This window comes from Hyla sarda, chromosome 7 (genome assembly GCF_029499605.1).
Source record: "Hyla sarda isolate aHylSar1 chromosome 7, aHylSar1.hap1, whole genome shotgun sequence".
In the NCBI taxonomy this organism is placed as follows: Eukaryota; Metazoa; Chordata; class Amphibia; order Anura; family Hylidae; genus Hyla; species Hyla sarda.
The window spans coordinates 94580183-94601375 of record NC_079195.1 but is presented as its reverse complement, the minus strand read 5'-3'; the positions used below and the strand labels follow the sequence as shown (position 1 = coordinate 94601375).

At 45.6% G+C, this 21193-nt stretch overlaps 1 protein-coding gene across 9 annotated transcripts in view; it reads left to right on the top strand.

The window, feature by feature from the left end:
* LOC130282117 (neutral ceramidase-like) overlaps positions 1–21193 on the top strand; it is a 348583-nt gene that overhangs the window by 176697 nt on the left and 150693 nt on the right. For 4 of the 9 annotated variants that reach the window (XM_056530023.1, XM_056530032.1, XM_056530022.1 and 1 more), the window contains one exon: positions 18339–18404. The exons of the other annotated variants lie outside the window; for them this stretch is intronic. The gene's annotated coding sequence lies outside the window, so the exon portion shown is untranslated. The remainder of the gene's footprint in view (positions 1–18338; positions 18405–21193) is intronic. 9 annotated transcript variants of the gene reach the window in all.

Here is a 21193-nt window from a genome sequence, read left to right as displayed (position 1 = left end):
AGGCAGGTAAGTGAAAGTTTATTATGCATAGTTTTACAGCCAGGGCACAGCGGGGGTTAAAAGTTTTAGCTTAGAGAACTCCTTTAAGAAGCAGGGCGGCCAGGGGATGGTGAGATGATGTCAGGACATCATCATATTCAGATAGGAGACTTGGCACTCAGAAAATTGATGATAATGTAGAATTTTTATTTATGCAATCCACAATGTAGATCAATACTGACGTTTCGATCCTCATAGGACCTTTCTCAGAGTACTGTGGGGACAACCAATAAGACGATCAGTACAATAGATAGGGAAGACAAATACATAGTAGTAATCTATCTTGGCTATATCACAAGACTAAGACAAGGTGAATAAGCATAATGAAATTAATCCTATATTTCTGGTGCAAAACACTTGAGGTGAAAAGAATTACCTAAAAAAAAAGAAAAAATAGTTGATGTGTAATAATATACGGTGAGATATATTATATACTGAATATACACTTTATACAAGGATGGACTCCATACATAATCCAACAGGCATCAATCAGACTCATAGGTATATCAAGATGGGTTCATAGAGTTAACAGGGAAAATGGGTTCATAGCGTTAACAGTATCTCTTATTGCATTGGAATTGCATATAATAATTATCCCCATCTATGAAACATATTAACATGGTGCTCATTCTCTGACCGACACCATGAGCCCAGACCCCATGGACTTTTGGCTCACCAGATTAGACCATTAACCAGAACATGCCCAGTTTGCCATGAGTGTTCTGTCTTGTCCACTCTCTAGTGTGGCTTTGGAGAGAGTGTTCAGTGCAGCAGGCGGCATGGTCACCCTTCAGGGGCGTAGCTATAGAGGTAGCAGAGGTAGCAGTCGCACCGGGGCCCTGGTGCCTAAGGGGGCCCCAAAGACATCTGCCCTATAAGAGACCAGTATTATAATTGGCATATGGGGCCCAGAACTACAAATTACTATGCTGTATGCTAGGGACATCAGTCCGCCATCTTATGCTGTATGCTAATGACATCAGTCCGCCATCTCATGCCGTACAATAGTAAAATCAGTTAGCCATTCATGGTGTACGCTATTAACATCTGTCTTCTATCTCATGCTGTATGCTATTAACATTAGTCAACCGCCACCTGCTGTATGTGGGCTATACTAGTAACACCAATATGCAATATGCAAAACCAATCATCCCCAGAAAAGGGATAATTTTTTTTGGCTTTTCAGAACACCAATACTGTTACTACTCCCAAAAAAGGGATGATTTTTGGAACGCTTGGAAAAATCCATGCCCTCTGCTTCACTTGCTAGACTAAAATCCTTTTGCTACTCCCAAAAACGGGATCATTTTTTTGGCACACCAGGATAAACCCACAATGTCTGTCCATGCCTCTGTGTGGATATTAACACCGGCAGGCATCTACCGACAACCAGGGATACTTTATAGCACTTTATTTTGGTGTGAATAAGCCTAAAAAATGGGCGAGCTGTAATAGTTACCATGGGTTACTACATGTCAATATAACTGAACATTAAAAACACTATAAAACTACTTGTATACATTCTTATCAGTGTTAGATAGTGGTTTAGAGTTGTTAAGCAGTGTTATAAACGTGTTTAGGGGCTTATTTCATTGCCGGTTTGAGTTGAACCGAGCCCAACCGAACTAGATTTCCGAAAAGTTCGGCGAGTCCGGCAAACCGAACTTTTCAAAAGTTCGCTCAACTCTAATGGTGGCACAACCTCTTTAAATTGTTACTTTCAATTCAGTAAGAAAAGAAGAAAAATCCAGCTTGAAGTTTCAGATAAAACGTGATATTTATTTGTAAATCCCATACGCTGCGGATCTGATGCGTTTCGGTCTAGTGGACCTTAATCATAGATCTGGCTATAGTTACCCTACAGGGGTCTTAAAAACACTAGAATAGATCATGTGATTGGATGTCATATCCTGCAGGTTGTATAACATCGCACGTATGTTGCATGATTTACCCAACATAATGAGGGAAACGAAAGTAGATACTGGGAGTAGTCACTGGGGATATTAACCATTAGCTAGCCCAACTAAGGAAACCTCAAAAAAGTAAAATCTATATATATAAAACTCAACGTGTGTGTATTTATGTATGTGTGTATGTTCCAGCATCACGTCCAAACGGCTAAAGATATTAACATGAAACTTGGCACACATGTTACTTATATGTCAACAACAAACATAGGATAGGTGATTTAACCCTTACTTACCCCCATTTGCCAGGTGCGGGGTTTATGTTTAACCCCCTAAGGACACATGACGTTCTCATATGTCTCCATTTCCGAGTCCTTAAGGACACGTATGAGAACGTCATGTGCTTTCCCGGCCCCCCCCGCAGCCATTTGGAGCAGAGCCGGTGCCCGATGCCTGCTGAAATCGTTCAGCAGTCATCGCGGCATATCGCCCAGGGGGCGATGGCCGCAGATCGCTGGACAATTCAGTCCAGCGATCTGCGGCGGATTCCGGGTCAATCGGGTCTACAGTGACCCGGAATTACTTGCTGATCGTGGCCGTCTCTGACGGCCCCGAACAGCCATAGCCAGCAGGGGTGAGGTGGCACTGGTGCCACCTCACGATCGCCCTGATTCGTCAGCCGGTTTACCGGCCGACCAATCAGGGCACCTGCTGCGGGTGTCACTCCCGCAACCCGCTCCGCCCCTCTTCCGGAGGACGTGAGCGGGTGCGGGACGTGGACCCCAATCCTCGGCGTCAATGTTGGGATCGGGGCCCCAGGAGCAGCAGCGGCGGCGAGGGACTGACCTGTAGTGTGGATCAGCAGTTGGGTGAGTGACAGCCTCTTGCTGTTGCTTAGCAACAGCTCCCAACATGCAAAAAAGGCATGCTGGGAGCTGTAGTTATGCAACAGCAGGAGGCAGACCACCATAACTCCCAGCATTCCCTTATGGGCATGCTGGGACTTATAGTTTTGCAACAGCTGTGTTACGCCGAGCGCTCCGGGTCCCTTCTCCTCCCCTGAGCGCTCGCAGCGTTCCTCTCTCTGCAGCGCCCTGGTCAGACCCGCTGACCGGGTGCGCTGCACTGAAACTGCCGGCGGGGATGCGATTCGCATAGCGGGACGCGCCCGCTCGCGAATCGCATCCCAAGTCACTCATCTGTCCCGTTCTCCGGCTGTCACGTCCTGGCGCGCGCGGCTCCGCTCCTTAGGGCGCGCGCGCGGCTCCGCTCCTTAGGGCGCGCGCGCGGCTCCGCTCCTTAGGGCGCGCGAGCGCCAGCTCTCTAAGATTTAAAGGGCCAGTGCACCAAGGATTGGTGCCTGGCCCAATCAGTCTATTAGCTTCCACCTGTGCACTTCCCTATATAACCTCACTTCCACTTCCCTTCCTTGCCGGATCTTGTTGCCCTTGTGCCTAGTGAAAGCGTTTACAGTGTTTTCCTTACCAGTGTTCCTGACCTCTTGCTATCTCCATTGACTACGAACCTTGCCGCCTGCCCCGACCTTCTGCTACGTTTGACCTTGCCTCTGTCTAGTCCTTCTGTCCCACGCCTTCTCAGCAGTCAGCGAGGTTGAGCCATTGCCGGTGGATACGACCTGGTTGCTACCGCCGCAGCAAGACCATCCCGCTTTGCGGTGGGCTCTGGTGAATACCAGTAGCAACCTAGAACCGGTCCACCGACACGGTCCACGCCAATCCCTCGCTGACACAGAGGATCCACATCCAGCCTGCCGAATCCTAATAGTAGATCCGGCCATGGATCCCGCTGAGGTCCCGCTGCCAGTTGTCGCTGACCTTACCACGGTGGTCGCTCAGCAGTCTCAACAGATAGAGCAACTAGGACAACAGTTCGCCCAACAAGGACAGCAGCTGTCGCAGTTGACCGCCATGCTACAGCAACTTCTGCCACAGCTACAGCAGCAACCATCTCCTCCGCCAGCTCCTGCACCTCCTCCGCAGCGAGTGCCCGCTCCTGGCCTCCGCTTGTCCCTGCCGGACAAATTTGATGGGGACTCTAGACTCTGCCGTGGTTTCCTGTCACAATGTTCCCTACATTTGGAGATGTTGTCGGACCAATTTCCTACAGAACGGTCGAAGGTGGCTTTCTTGGTTAGTCTCCTGTCTGGGAAGGCCCTGTCATGGGCCACACTGCTCTGGGACCGCAATGATCCTGTCACTGCCACTGTACAATCCTTCTTCGCTGAGGTTCGTAGTGTCTTCGAGGAACCAGCCCGAGCTTCTTCTGCCGAAACTGCCTTGCTGAACCTGGTCCAGGGAAATTCTTCTGTAGGCGAATACGCCATCCAATTTCGTACCCTCGCCTCTGAATTATCTTGGAACAACGAGGCCCTCTGCGCGACCTTTAAAAAAGGCCTATCCAGTAACATCAAGGATGTGCAGGCCGCACGAGAAATTCCTGCCAACCTGCATGAACTTATCCATTTGGCCACCTGCATTGACATGCGTTTTTCTGAAAGACACCAGGAGCTCCGCCAGGAAAAAGACCTTGATCTCTGGGCACCTCTCACAGTATCCTTTGCAATCTACCCCTGTGCCTCCCGCCGAGGAGGCTATGCAAGTGGATCGGTCTCGCCTGACCCATGAAGAGAGGACTCGCTGCAGAGATAAAAATTGATGTCTGTACTGCGCTAGTACCGAACATTTCTTGGTGGATTGCCCTATTCGTCCTCCACGTTTGGGAAACGCACGCACGCACCCAGCTCACGTGGGAGTGGCGTCTCTTGGTATGAAGTCTGCTTCTCCACGTCTCACTGTGCCCATGCGGATTTCTCCTTCTGCCAACTCCTCCTTCTCAGCTGTGGCCTTCTTGGACTCTGCTTCTGCGGGAAATTTTATTTTGGCATCTTTTGTTAATAAGTTCAACATCCCTGTGACCCGTCTCGTCAAGCCGCTTTACATTTCCTCGGTCAACGGAGTAAAATTGGACTGCACTGTGCGTTACCGCACAGAACCCCTGCTCATGAGCATTGGACTGCATCACGAAAAAATTGAATTTTTTGTTTTGCCCAACTGCACCTCTGAAGTCCTCCTCGGTCTGCCATGGCTCCAACGCCACTCTCCTACCCTTGACTGGACCACCGGGGAGATCAAGAGCTGGGGTGCTTCTTGCCACAAAAAATACGAGCAGAGATTTTGCCTCCTCATAGCCCCCGTCCTGGTAACACTCTGCCCCGTGCCAAGCTTCACCCTCTGCCCCCCCTCCCCATTCCCACTCCTTCTGGACTGCCTGCCTTTGATGAGTTTACCCAGGACTTCTCTGTCTTCCAAAAGGAAACTCTAGAATCGCTCCCAATGTCCTCGTCGCATGTGAAGCGACAACCGGACAAAAAGAGGGGGAGACCTAAGGGGGAGGGGGTACTTATACGCCGAACGCTCCGGGTCCCTGCTCCTCCCCGGAGCGCTCGCGGCGTTCCTCTCTCTGCAGCGCCCCGGTCAGACCCGCTGACCGGGAGCGCTGCACTGACACTGCCGGCGGGGATGCGATTCGCATAGCGGGACGCACACGCTCGCGAATCGCATCCCAAGTCACTCACCTGTCCTGGTCCCCGGCTGTCACGTCCTGGCACGCGCGGCTCCGCTCCTTAGGGGGCGCACGCACCAGCTCTCTAAGATTTAAAGGGCCAGTGCACCAATGATTGGTGCCTGGCTCAATCAGTCTATTAGCTTCCACCTGTGCACTTCCCTATATAACCTCACTTCCCCTTCCCTTCCTTGCCGGATCTTGTTGCCCTTGTGCCTAGTGAAAGCGTTTACAGTGTTTGCCTTACCAGTGTTCCTGACCTCTTGCTATCTCCATTGACTACGAACCTTGCCGCCTGCCCCAACCTTCTGCTACGTCTGACCTTGCCTCTGTCTAGTCCTTCTGTCCCACGCCTTCTCAGCAGTCAGCAAGGTTGAGCCGTTGCCGGTGGATACGACCTGGTTGCTACCGCCGCAGTAAGACCATCCCGCTTTGCGGCGGGCTCTGGTGAATACCAGTAGCAACCTAGAACCGGTCCACCGACACGGTCCACACCAATCCCTCGCTGACACAGAGGATCCACATCCAGCCTGCTGAATCCTAACAAGCTGGAGGCACATTTTTTTCTATGGAAAAGTGTACCTTCAGCTATTGTATAACTACAACTCCCAGCTTGCACAATCAGCTAAAGTGCATGCTGGGAGTTGTAGTGGTGCATCTGCTGGTTGCATAACTACAACTCCCAGCATGCCCGTTGGCTGTCGGTGACTGCTGAGAGTTGTAGTTTTGCAACAGCTGAAGGCACACTGGTTGTGAAACACAGAGTTTTTTTTTTTTTACTTAACTCAGTGTTTCACGACCGGTGTGCCTCCAGCTGTTGCAAACTACAACTCCCAGCATGCACAGGACATGCTGGGAGTTGTAATTTTGCAAGAGCTGGAGGCACACTGGTTGTGAAACACTGAGTTAAGTAGCAAACCAGTGTGTCTCCAGCTGTGGCATAACTACAATCCCCAGCATTCCCAGCCAAAGTAGTATGCCTCCAGCTGTTGCAAAACTACAACTCCCTGCATGCACTGATAGACCGTACATGCTGGGAGTTGTAGTTTTGCAACAGCTGGATGTTCCCCCCAATGTGAATGTACAGGGTACACTCACATGGGCGGAGGTTTACAGTAGGTATCCGGCTAATTTTGGGGGGTATTTTCTGCTATTACCCTTTTTAAAAATGTTAAATTTTTGGGAAAACAAGCATTTTGGGAAAATTATTATTATTTTTTTTTACATATGCAAAAGCCGTGAAACACCTGTGGGGTAATAAGGTTCACTTTACCCCTTGTTACGTTCCCCAAGGGGTCTAGTTTCCAAAATGGTATGCCATGTGTTTTTTTTTTTCCCTGTTCTGGCACCCTAGGGGCTTCCTAAAGGTGACAGGCCCCCCAAAAACCATATGTCATTTCTTCCCTTCTGAGCCCTCTACTGCGCCCGCCAAACAATTAACATAGACATATGAGGTATGTGCTTACTCGAAAGAAGTTGGGTTTCAAATACAAGTAAAAATTTTCTCCTTTTTACCCCTTGCAAAAATTCTAAAATTGGGTCTATAAGAACATGCGAGTGTAAAAAAATTAAGATTTAGAATTTTCTCCTTCACTTTGCTGTTATTCCTGTGAAACACCTAAAGGGTTAAAACACTTACTGAGTGTCATTTTGAATACTTTGGAGGGTGCAGTTTTCATAATGGGGTCATTTGTGGGGTATTTCACATATGAAGACCCTTCAAATCCACTTCAAACCTGAACTGGTCCCTGAAAAATAGTGAGTTTGAAAATTTTGTGAAGAATTTGAAAATTGCTGCTGAACTTTGAAGCCCTCTGATGTCTTTCATAAGTAAAAACTCATACATTTTATGATGCAAACATAAAGTAGACATATTGTATTTGTGAATAAAAATAAAATGTATTTGTAATAGCCATTTTTCTTACAAGCAGAGAGCTTCAAAGTTAGAAAAATGCTAAATTTTAAATTTTTTCATCAAATTTTGGAATTTTTCACCAAGAAAGGATGCAATTTACCACAAAAAATTACCACTATGTTAAAGTAGAATATGTCACGAAAAAACAGCCTCGGAATCAGAATGATAACTAAAAGCATTCCAGAGTTATTAATGTTTAAAGTGACAGTGGTCAGATGTTCAAAAAACGCTCTGGTCCTAAGGTATAAAATGGCCTGGTCCTTAAGGGGTTAAAGTCCCATACAAGTCACTGGGAAATATATGTTACTGCATAACTTCCAAACGGCTTGAGATATTTCGATAATACTTGGTCACATGTTACTTATATATCCACTTAAAATATAGGATAGTTAATTTAACCCTTAACTACCCCCATTGTGAGGGTCGGGGTTTTGTTTAAAGTCCCATGCAAATCAATGGGAAATGTATGTTCCCACATAACTTCCGTACGGCTGGAGATATTTCAATACCTGGTACACATATTACGGGTCGGGATAGGAGGTCGAGATAGGAGGATGAGATAGGAGGTCGGGATATGAGGGAGGGATAGGAGGTCGGGATAGGAGGACGGGATAGGAGGTCGAGATAGGAGGACGGGATAGGAGGTCGCGATAGGAGGTCAAGATAGGAGGACTGGATAGGAGGTTGGGATAGGAGGTCGGGATAGGAGGTCTAGATAGGAGGTTGAGATAGGAGCAGGGGATATGAGGATGGGATAGGAGGATGGGATAGGAGGTCGAGATAGGATGGGATATGAGGACGGGATAGGGGGTCGGGATAGGAGGACGGGATAGGAGGTTGGGTTAGATGGACGGGATAGGAGGACGGGATAGGAGGTTGAGATAGGAGGACGGGATTGGAGGACGGGATAGGAGGTCAGGATAGTAGGTTGAGATAGGAGGATGGGATATGAGTACGGGATAGGAGGTCGGGATAGGAGGACGGGATAGGAGGTTGGGTTAGATGGACTGGATAGGAGGACAGGATAGGAGGTTGAGATAGGAGGTCGAGATAGGAGGTCGGGATAGGAGGACGGCATAGGAGGACGGCATAGGAGGTCGGGATAGGAGGTCGGGATAGGAGGTCGAGATAGGAGGTTGGGATATGAGGTCGGGATATGAGGTCGGGATAGGAGGAAGGGATAGGAGGTCGCGATAGGAGGTCAAGATAGGAGGACTGGATAGGAGGTTGGGATAGATGGACTGGATAGAAGGACGGGATAGGAGGTCGAGATAGGAGGTTGGGATAGATGGACTGGATAGGAGGTCGGGATAGGAGGTCTAGATAGGAGGTTGAGATAGGAGCAGGGGATATGAGGATGGGATAGGAGGACGGGATAGGAGGTCGAGATAGGAGGATGGGATATGAGGATGGGATAGGAGATTGGGATAGGAGGACGGGATAGAAGGTTGGGTTAGATGGACTGGATAGAAGGACAGGATAGGAGGACGGGATAGGAGGTCAAGATAGGAGCAGGGGATAGGAGGACGGGATTGGAGGACGGGATAGGAGGTCAGGATAGTAGGTCGAGATAGGAGGATGGGATATGAGGATGGGATAGGAGGTCGGGATAGGAGGACGGGATAGGAGGTCGAGATAGGTCGAGATATGAGGACGGGATAGGAGGTCGAGATAGGAGGATGGGATATGAGGACGGGATATGAGGACGGGATAGGAGGTCGGGATAGGAGGACGGGATAGGAGGTTGGGTTAGATGGACGGGATAGGAGGTCGGGATAGGAGGTTGGGATATGAGTTTGTGATAGGAGGTTGAGATAGGAGGACGGGATAGGAGGACGGGATAGGAGGACGGGATAGGAGGACGGGATAGGAGGACGGGATAGGAGGTCGGGATAGGAGGTCGGGATAGGAGGTCGGGATAGGAGGACGGGATAGCAGGTCACGATAGGAGGACTGGATAGGAGGACGGGATAGGAGGTCGGGATAGGAGGTCGAGATAGGAGGTTGGGATAGATGGACTGGATAGGAGGTCGGGATAGGAGGTCGAGATAGGAAGTTGAGATAGGAGCAGGGGATAGGAGGTCAGGATAGGAGGTCAAGGTAGGAGGACAGGATATGAGTACAGGATTGGAGGACGGTATAGGAGGTCGGGATAGATGGACTGTATAGGAGGATGGGATAGGAGGGCGGGCTAGGAGGACAGGATAGGGGGTTGGATATGACAACAATATATGAGGACGGGATATGAAGTCAAAAGCTTCCTCCTTTGTTTATTTTCCTCCCCAACAAGGATTAGGAAGGAAAAACCGGGCAACGCCGGGTATTCAGCTAGTCTATATATATAAAACTCAACGTGTGTATGTATGTATGTATGTGTGTGCTTGTATGTTCCAGCATCACGTCCAAACGTCTAAAGATATTAACATGAAACTTGGCACACATGTTACTTATATGTCAACAACAAACATAGGATGGTAATTTAACCCTTACTCACCCCCATTTGCCAGGGGCGGGGTTTATGTTTAAAGTCCCATACAAGTCAATGGGAAATATATGTTATTGCATAACTTCCAAACGGCTGGAGATATTTCGATAATACTTGGTCACATGTTACTGATATGTCCACTTAAAATATAGGATAGTTAATTTAACCCTTAACTACCCCTATTTGTGAGGGTCGGGGTTTTTGTTTAAAATCCTATGCAAATCAATGGGAAATGTATGTTCCCACATAACTTCCGTACGGCTGGAGATATTTCAATACCTGGTACACATATACCGGTCGACATAGGAGGTCGACATAAGAGGACAGGATAGGAGGAGGGGATAGGAGGTCGAGATAGGAGGATGGGTTAGGGGGTCGGGATAGGAGGCCGGGAGAGGAGGTCGGGAGAGGAGGTCGAGATAGGGGGTCGGGATAGGAGGCCGGGAGAGGAGGTCGAGATAGGAGGTCGAGATAGGAGGACGGGATTGGAGGACGGGATAGGAGGTCGAGATAGGAGGTCAGGATAGGAGGTCGAGATAGGAGGTCGAGATAGGAGGTCGAGATATGAGGACGGGATAGGAGGACGGGATAGGAGGACGGGATAGGAGGTCGAGATAGGAGGACAGGATAGGAGGTCAGGATAGGAGGATGGGATAGGACATCTGGATTGGAGGTCGGGATATCGGGTTGGGATATGACAACAATATATGAGGACGGGATATGAAGTCAAAAGCTTCCTCTGTTGATTTTCCTCCACAACAAGGATTAGGAAGGAAAAGCAGGCAACGCCGGGTACTCAGCTAGTATTATATAAAAAAGTGAATTGCTACTATATGGCCTAAAGGATGCTCATGCACACGTGTGATTCACACAAAAAAACTACATATACAAATATTTTAATTTATTTAATGCTTCACAGAAGCAAAAACAGATAAATCAAAGCACACAGTGACAAGAACCGCACAATGTGAACAGTGCTATACTCAATAGCCGATTTTTTGCACAAAAAAAAAGGAATGACTAGCATAAAAGAAATTCAGAATTACATATAAAGGTAAATTCGATAGTATATTATTAATAGGTTAACACCAGATCTAGTCTGGAGTTTAATCCAGTAGGTTTCCATGTGTCAAGCATGTCAATCCAGTATGTCTCTCTATTGAGGAGCTTGCATTTCATGCTACCACCACATACTGGGAGATGTACTCTCTCAATACCGGAAACCTTGAGTGTCGTTACAACACCAGCATGTATTTGCAGCATGCGTTTCTTGAAAGTGACAACTAACCCCTTGGGGACGGAGCCCATTATAACCCTAAGGATGGGAGCATTTTTTGCAATTCTGACAACTGTCAATTTAAGCATTAATAACTCTGAGATGCTTTTACTTTTCATTCTGATTCCAAGATAGTTTTTTTGTGACATATTCTACTTTAAGTTAGTGGTAAATTTATGTCGATACTTGCATCATTTCTTGGTGAAAAATTCCAAAATTTGATGAAAAAATTTAAAATTTTGAAGCTCTCTGCTTGTAAGGAAAACAGACTTTCCAAATAAATTATATATTGATTCACATATACAATATGTCTACTTTATATTTTCATCATAAAGTTGACATTAGAGATGTGCGAACTTACAGTAAATTCGATTCGTCACGAACTTCTCAGCTCGGCAGTTGATGACTTTTCCTGCATAAATTAGTTCAGCTTTCAGGTGCTCCCGTGGGCTGGAAAAGGTGGATACTGTCCTAGGAGACTCTTTCCTAGGACTGTATCCACCTTTTCCAGCCCACCGGAGAACCGGAAAGCTGAACTAATTTATGCAGGAAAAGACAGCAACCGCCGAGCTGAGAAGTTCGTGACGAATCGAATTTACTGTAAGTTCGCTCATCTCTAATGTGCTAGGAGACTCTTTCCTAGGAATGTATCCACCTTTTCCAGCCCACCGGAGCACCTGAAGGCTAAACTAATTTACGCAGGATAAGTCATCAACTGCCGAGCCGAGAAGTTCGTGACGAATCGAATTTACTGTAAGTTCACTCATCTCTAGTTGACATGTTTTTACTTTTGGAACACAGCAGAGGGCTTCAAAGTTCAGCAGCAATTTTCAAATTTTTCACAAAATTTTCAAAATTTGAATTTTTCAGGGATCAGTTCAGTTTTGAAGTGGATTTGAAGGGTCTTCATATTAGAAATACCCCATAAATGACCCCATTATAAAAACTGCGCCCCTCAAAGTATTCAAAATGACATTCAGAAAGTTTGTTAACCCTTTAGGTGTTTCACAGGAATAGCGCCAAAGTGAAGGAGAAAATTCAAAATCTTCATTTTTTACATGGGTAATAGGAGAAAAACAAACAAACATTTGTAACCCAATTTATCTCGAGTAAGGAAATTCCTCATATATGTAGGGGGCGCAGTAGGGGGCTCAGATGGGAAGGACAACAATGGGATTTTGGAGAGTGAATTTTTCTGAAATGGTTTGTTAGGGGCATGTCACATTTAGGAAGCCCCTATGGTGCCACAACAGCATAAAAAACCCCACATGGCATACTATTTTGTAAACTACACCCCTCAAGGCAAGTAACAAGGGGTCCAGTGAGCCTTAACACCCCACAGGTGTTTGACGACTTTTCGTTAAAGTCGGATGTGTAAATGAAAAAAAAATTGTTTTCACTAAAGTGCAATTTCTTTTCCCAAATTTACAATTTTTACAAAGGGTAATAGGAGAATGCCCCCAAAATTTGTAACCCCATCTCTTTTGAGTATGGAAATACCCCATGTTAGGGCGTAAAATGCTCTGCGGGCGAACTACAATGCTCAGAAGAGAAGGAGTCACATTTGGCTTTTTGAAAGCAAATTTTGCTGAAATGGTTTTTTGGGGGGCATGTCGCATTTAGGAAGCCCCTATGTTGCCAGAACAGCAAAAAAAAAAAAACATGGCATACTATGGCACGTAAAGGGTTACAGTGAGCCTTAACACCCCACATGTGATTGACGAACTTTTGTTAAAGTGGGACGTGAAAATGCTGGTGTTACCCCAAACTTTTCATTTTCACAAGAAGTAATAGGAGAAAATGCCCCACAAAATTTGTAACCCCATTTCTCTCGAGTAAGGAAATACCTCATATGTGGATGTAAAGTGATCTACGGGTGCACTAGAGGGCTCAGAAGGGAATGAGCGACATTGGGCTTTTGAAGAGCGAATTTTGCTGAAATGGTTTTTGGGGGCATGTTGCATTTAGGAAGCCCCCATGATGCCAGAACAGTAAAAAAAAAATAAAAAAAAATAAACACTTGGCATACTATTTTGGAAACTACACCCCTCACAGAATTTAATAAGGAGTGTAGTGAGCATTTACACCCCACTGGCGTTTGACAGATCTTTGGAACTGTGGGCTGTGCAAATGAAAAATTACATTTTTCATTTTATGGACGACTGTTCAAAAAATCTGTCAGACACCTGTGGGGCGTAAATTCTCACTGTACCCCTTGTTACATTCTGTGAGGGGTGTAGTTTCCAAAATGTTGTCACATGTGGAGGGGGTCCACTGTGCTGGCATCCGGGTTTTTTAAACACACATAGCCTTCAATTCCAGTCTAATTCTCTCTCAAAAAGCCCAATGGCGCCCCTACTCTTCTGTGCATTGTAGTTCGCCCGCAGAGCACTTTACATCCACATATGGGGTATGTTCTTACTCAGAAGAAATGGGGTTACAAATTTTGGGGGGCTTTTTTCCTATTACCCCTTGTGAAAATGAAAAATTTGGTAATACCAGCATTTCAGGAAAAATAAAACTAATTTTCATGTCCAACTTTAACAAAAATTTGTCAAAGACCTGTGGGCTGTTAAGGCTCACTATACCCCTTGTTACATTCCGTGAGGGGTGTAGTTTCCAAAATGGGGTCACATGGGGGTGTTCTTTTTTTTGCGTTAATGTCAGAACCGCTGTACCGATCAGCCACCCCTATGCAAATCACCAATTTAGGCCTTAATTGTACATGGCGCTCTCTCACTCCTGAGCCATGTAGTTCGTCCGCAGAGCATTTTACGTACACATATGGGGTATTTCCGTATGGGGCAACACCAACATGTTAGTGTAAAAATTTTAAGCCTTCAGCTGTGGCAAAATGACAACTCCCAGAATGCACTGATAGACAGTACATGCTGGTAGTTGTAGTTTTACAACAGCTGTAGGCACACTGGTAGGGAACCACTGAGTTAGAAAACAGACTCTAGCTCAGTGATTCCAACCAGTGTGCCTCCAGCTGTTGCAAAACTACAACTCCCAGCATGTACAGTCTGTCAGTGCATTCTGGGAGTTGTAGTTTTGCAACAGCTGGAGGCACACGGGTTGGAAACACTGAGTTAGGAAACAGACTCTAGCTCAGTGTTTCCCAACCAGTGTACATACAGCTGTTGCAAAACTACAATTCCCAGCATGGCCAGACAGTCAGGTATGCTGGGCATGTAGTTCTGCAATATCTGGCTTCAGATGTTGCAGAACTACAACTCCCAGAATGCCTGGACAGTCTGGGCATGCTAGGAGTTGTAGTTATGCAACAACTGGGGAAGAACAGTTTGGAGACCGCTAAGTAGTGGTCTCCAAACTGTAGCCCTCCAGATCTTGCAAAACTACAACAGACTGTCCAGGCATGCTGGGAGTTGTAGTTCTGCAACATATGAAGGGCCAGATATTGCAGAACTACATGCCCAGCAGCATCCCTGACTGTCTGGCCATGCTGGGAATTGTACTTTTGCAACATCTGGAGGGCTACAGTTTGGAGACCACCGTATAGTGGTCTCCAAACTGTGCCACTTCAGATGTTGCAAAACTACAACTCCCAGCATGCCCAGACAGTCAGTGCATGCTGAAAGTTGTAGGTTTGCAACATCTGGAGGACCACAGTATAGAGACCACTACACAGTGGTCTCCAAACTGTGACCCTCCAGATTTTGCAAAACTACAACTCCCTGCATGCCCAGACAGCCTTTGGCTGTCTGGGCATGCTGGGAGTTGTGGTTTTGCAGCTTTTAGAAGGCCACAGTGAAGATCACTTACCGCGATCTTCGCTGCAGCCTCCTCCGCCGCACTTTCTGGCCTGCCTCCTCCTGCTGCCGCCGCTCCTCCAGGATGCCACCTATGTCGGTCCGGTAAGCCGGGCCATTCTCCCCCCTTGCCGCCCGTGTTCCCCCGATCGGTGGGCAGAGCAGGGGAAATGAACTCTAACCCCCGCCCCCCTCCTGCCATTGGTCGTCAGCCTGATCGATCAATGGCAGGGGATAGGAGGGGGTGGCAATCGTATCCTTTAGGATGCTTGGAGCTGTCTTTGACAGCTCCGATCATTCTTATTTTTCGGGCAATCGGGTCACCAGTGACCCGATTGACCCGGATCGCGGCAAATGGCAGGTCTGAATTGACCTTCGATTTGCCGCAATCGCCGACATGGGGGGTCTCATGACCCCCCTAGGCATTACCACGGGATGCCTGCTGATAGATATCAGCAGTCATCCCGGTCCAATCACCGCCCTGCGAGCGGCGGTGATCAGAAATGCGGAGGGCATACCGGTACGCCCTCCGTCCTTAAGTACCGGGACGCGAGGGCCTCCGTCCCCAACAGGTTTAGATGTTTTCTAAATCTTGTTTTTAAAGAATTAGACGTATGTCCGACATTTTGTATATTGCTGTACGGGTGGCCAGGGGGTTATTTTCAATTCGAACAACGTTTAACATATCACAGAGGCATGTCAAATGCTTGATCAGTCGAGACCCTCACTAATTGTTAACGTAAGCTGGGTGAAGTATGCGGCTAAGCATTTCTCTCCCTGTCTCGCCACAGTAGAAGGGTTTTATAGTAATTCTTTAGCCTATCTCCTCCAACAAGATGGGGAGAGCAGCGAGCTGGATTGAAAATCGACTAGCTGCATGTTTCTCTTTGCTTGTTCTAACGATTGTGTAGGGACTGAACACCCAGACCCTGACCGATCAAAACTTATAACATGTCTATGATACAGTGCATAGTGAAAGTATTCGGCCCCCTTGAACTTTTCGACCTTTTGCCACATTTCAGGCTTCAAACATAAAGATATAAAACTGTCATTTTTTTGTGAAGAATCAACAAGTGGGACACAATCATGAAGTGGAACGAAATTTATTGGATATTTAAAACTTTTTTAACAAATAAAAAACTGAAAAATTCGGTGTGCAAAATTATTCAGCCCCCTTAAGTTAATACTTTGTAGCGCTACCTTTTGCTGCGATTACAGTTGTAAGCCACTTGGGATATGTCTCTATCAGTTTTGCACATCAAGAGACTGAAATTTTTTCCCATTCCTCCTTGCAAAACAGCTCAAGCTCAGTGAGGTTTAATGGAGAGCGTTTGTGAACAGCAGTTTTCAGTACTTTTCACAGATTCTCGATTGGATTCAGGTCTGGACTTTGACTTGGCCATTCTAACACCTGGATATGTTTATTTGTGAACCATTCCATTGTAGATTTTGCATTATGTTTCGGATCATTGTCTTGTTGAAAGACAAATCTCCTCCCAGTCTCAGGTCTTTTGCAGACTCCATCAGGTTTTCTTCAAGAATGGTCCTGTATTTGGCTCCATCCATCTTCCCATCAATTTTAACCATCTTCCCTGTCCCTGCTGAAGAAAAGCAGGCCCAAACAATGATGCTGCCACCACCATGTTTGACAGTGGGGATGGTGTGTTAGGGTGATGAGCTGTGTTGCTTTTACGCCAAACATAATGTTTTGCATTGTTGCCAAAAAGTTTGATTTTGGTTTAATCTGACCAGAGCACCTTCTTCAACATGTTTGGTGTGTCTCCCAGGTGGCTTGTGGCAAACTTTAAATGACACTTTTTATGGATATGTTTAAGAAATGGCTTTCTTCTTGCCACTCTTCCATAAAGGGCAGATTTGTGCAGTATACGACTGATTGTTGTCCTATGGACAGAGTCTCAACTGTCGATCTCTGCAGTTCATCCAGAGTGATCATGGGCCTCTTGGCTGCATCTCTGATCAGTCTTCTCCTTGTATGAGCTGAAAGTTTAGAGGGATGGCCAGGTCTTCGTAGATTTGAAGTGGTCTGATACTCCTTCCATTTCAATATTATTGCTTGCACGGTCCTCCTTGGGATGTTTAAAGCTTGGGAAATCTTTTTGTATCCAAATCCGGCTTTAAACTTCTCCACAACAGTATCTCGGACCTGCCTGGTGTGTTCCTTGTTCTTCATGATGCTCTCTGCGCTTTAAACGGACCTCTGAGACTATCACAGTGCAGATGCATTTATATAAAGACTTGATCACACACAGGTGGATTCTATTTATCATCATTAGTCATTTATGTCAACATTGGATCATTCAGAGATTCTCACTGAACTTCTGGAGAGAGTTTGCTGCACTGAAAGTAAAGGGGCTGAATAATTTTGCACGCCCAATTTTTTCAGTTTTTTATTTGTTAACAAAGTTTGAATATCCAATAAATTTCGTTCCACTTCATGATTGTGTCCCACTTGTTGTTGAATCTTCACAATTACAGTTTCACATCTTTATGTTTGAAGCCTGAAATGTGGCAAAAGGTCGAAAAGTTCAAGGGGGCCGAATACTTTCACTATGCACTGTATGTCAAAATATTTTTGAAATGATAGTAACATAGGTTGTGGGTAAACATAGGGAGCCCTATAAAGATTAAATAGGAAGAGGATGGACATTAGGTACACCAAAACATGCCCACATTTACTAAATGGTTGCTGCCTGGTAATATTAAGTTACATTAGGAACACCCAGTCCAACATTTGGTTTGGTTTGGTAAATATATCAACTTTTACCTGATCAAAGACACATTTTGGGTGGGATTTCTCTAGACCTGTGTACTGAGTACTGAGTATTATGAAATGAGTATATTTTTCTATAATGATCTTGATGTTTATATTCTTATATATGCTAAATGTGTTACTGTACCCTTAAGAGAGAGCAGTGTACCCCTTGTGACCCTGCTTGCCAATGGGAACTCCTAAATTCTAGCCCATATAGTGTAGTGGGGGGAGGAGTTGCCCCAGTTAACAGTTGAGAGTTCATCTCCAGACTAAGCTGAGCCACAGTGTGGTTAAGTTGTGTTGTGTGTAGAGGCCTCAAGGGAAGGCCCAGATCAAATGTATAAAATTTGTTCATTCTGCAAGGATCACCCGCACAGTGGAAGTTCATGCCCTGGCGGAGGAGGCTACAAAACCTTGACAGAACCTTAGCTGCCAGGATTCATCTATCTGTCTTCCATGTCAGTATCAATTCATTTGGTGAAAGCACCACAAGTCCCAGCAAGGCAACAGGGCTCCCAAGGGATTACGTTGCATCCTCTCACCCAGCACCAGACTGTTTGTGTAATACCATCTGCACCCTTCTCCCAGGAGAAGCTGTCTCCATCCTCGGACCGTGTATAGGCTAAAGGTGCCCTGGCATCGCAAAGTGATCAGGTATTGTTTATAACAGGGTGTAAAGTTACAAACAATGCAAAATGGCAAATAATAGCTACATTTTTGCGCAAGATTGAGCTCAAAGTTCAAAATTTTTGCAATTTGCTGCTTTTGTAGTGCATGCTGAATGGGTGTGACTTCAGCCAAAAGGGGCATGGCTATAGATGAAGGGGGCTTGGTCACCCCTGCTCGCCAAATTTATGACAGATTGCACCAGCTTAAACCGCTGATAAAAATCTCCACCAGTAGGGGAACACAAGCTCTCTGGATCTATGTCGAGATATGTACCATTACATAGATCCAGCAAGCCTGTACACTGGCAGGGGATTCATTTAGACTGGAGATCGGATATGTAGGTGTGGTAGCCAAGTGTCCCTACACCTCGTGGCTACCACACCTACATATCCGATCTCCAGTCTAAATGAAGAAATACCTACACCAAGAATGGGAACCAGAGAGCACATGTGGCATATGATATATTCTCCTCATGTTTTTAGGACTCTGTGAGCTGTACGTCAGCATTCTGTTAGAATAGTCAACCATATTTTGAGTCCCACACATGCGACATACAGTATATGTTTAGGAAATGGACTGAACATAGTCCCCATTAGACTGTTAGGCCTAATGAAGTCTAAAGGGACAATAGGCAGTGTTCTGGGCAGGATGCTTACATATAGCTTGACAAAGCACTGAAAACATACTGTGAATATAGTCTATATGAACATATTGCATCGTGAGTCTAGTAACCCATTTACTATTTTTTTTTTTTATTCATCACTGACTGATAAGGAAGGAGGATGTGACCCATCTGCTTCTAATGTATTTTTACTCCTGTCAGTTCTTATTAAAATACAAGGTCAAGTAGTATTAATTCATTGCAATAGCAGAAATGTATAATATCTGGGGATGTATGACGCACACAGAGCTTCATTCTCCTCTATCCTACTTATGTCAGAAGAACCTATACTATTTTTAAGATTATGCAAACGTACAAAAAGAGGTTTGTGGTCCTTTAGGTGATTCTCAGGAAAGCATGAAATGTAAAAATATATATAAAAAAAATAAAGTTGTAATTAGTCCAAACACAAGCTACCCTTTTAATATCACAGAGTCACAATAACAATAAAAAAGATTTAATAATAGTGTCTAAAATACATAAAATAAAACTTCATATATATTTTCATATATATCTTTATATATATCTTTATATAGGACTAGTTGCAGGGCCCTTGTGACTGTCTCGTGATACACATATAACAAGTAAAAAATTATCCGATAATCTGAGATGTATGTAGTTGGTGGGAATAAATATGAAACTGAGAAAAATAAATAAATCTCCATCTGTAACACTACCATCTTCCTGAGACTGAAATCTATCCTTACTAGCCTACATTTTGTCTACTGCCAAATTCAGCTACCTTCTCATATCTGTCCCTACCCCTTCACTGACACTGCCAAGATATGAATTATTAATAGTGATCCGGGCATCGAAGTGGTAAGACTAAGAGAATGGGCCTCCATCAACCCTCCAATACTGTGACTGCAGAATGCCGATGGGTTTCCATGCCAGCTGAAGGCCATATTTGTATCCCTATTGGGCCCTAATAGTGTACATGTCAGTTTTTCACTGAAAGCCATATTACACAATACAAAAGTTTTGTAGTGTATTGATTATCTAGTTACTCGGTGGGATCGATAAAATGTGAAAAATAATGTAATGTTTGTTGCTCTTGTGATGGTCGCCTTGTGGGTGTGAGTGGTGGTTGGGATGTTGCTGTGCAGGTTATAAAGAGTGTTATTAACCCTTGTCAGTCGTGACGCCAGGGTGAGGGTTAAATGCTGTATGACTTGGCCTATTGCCACCCTTCCCAAGGACGATAGGTGTTGCAGAATAAAGTATTGTCCACAACCAGAGCTTCGCTGAAAACTTGCATAAACTTTACTGAAGATTTTCTGTAACATGCGAACATAAGAACAGTCTTTGTAACAGAGTCTATGAACAGCTTGGCTGGGATTGACCGTTGGTTGGGACTTTTAGTAAGTTCTTTAACTTGTAAGAATTTAGTATGTGCAGATCCGCAGGATTAAGGGTTATGTTTAGGTCCTGGGTCCTTGTCAATAATTGCGGAGAATTTAGAAGAACTCACTGTGTAATTCAGCCGAGGCCGCAAGGCTTTGGCCTAGTAATTGTCCTTGAAAGTTGCGGAGGTCCTACCTCATTCAGTGACAGCAACCCAAGAGAGAGAATCATGGCCGCAGCTCCCTTATATGGGCAGGGGCTGGCCGTTTTAGGATTGGTCCACGCCATCTGTCAATCAGCCTCACAAAGCATTATGGGTATCACATGGCCTATGAACCCTCAAAGGTCCTTTTCACTAACCATAGAGACTAAAGCCTCGTCACGTGACCCGCAGGTCCTGCGATGCTAGCGCAAGGTAAGTACACTTTCTATATACATTTATACACATTTAACAATATATTCACTATCTAAGGGATGACTAGGGGAAAACTAGATCTGAGGACCCCACGGTTCCTAGGAACTCTGACTTTGGGTACCCCTTCCAAGGTACTGTATGTAATACAGTACCGGGACACCACACTCTGATTTCTTACCAATCTCTAATGCTCTTATTTAAATTACCATCAAAGCAGGGGAGGACACAGAAAGCAATGCAAAGAATGTGCTGCCCCCCCTCCCCCCCCCATGCACATATGTCAATTGTTCAGGAACCCCCCCTGCTCCCATTGCCCCCCCCCCACTCTCATTAACCCCCTTTGCTCCCATTAAC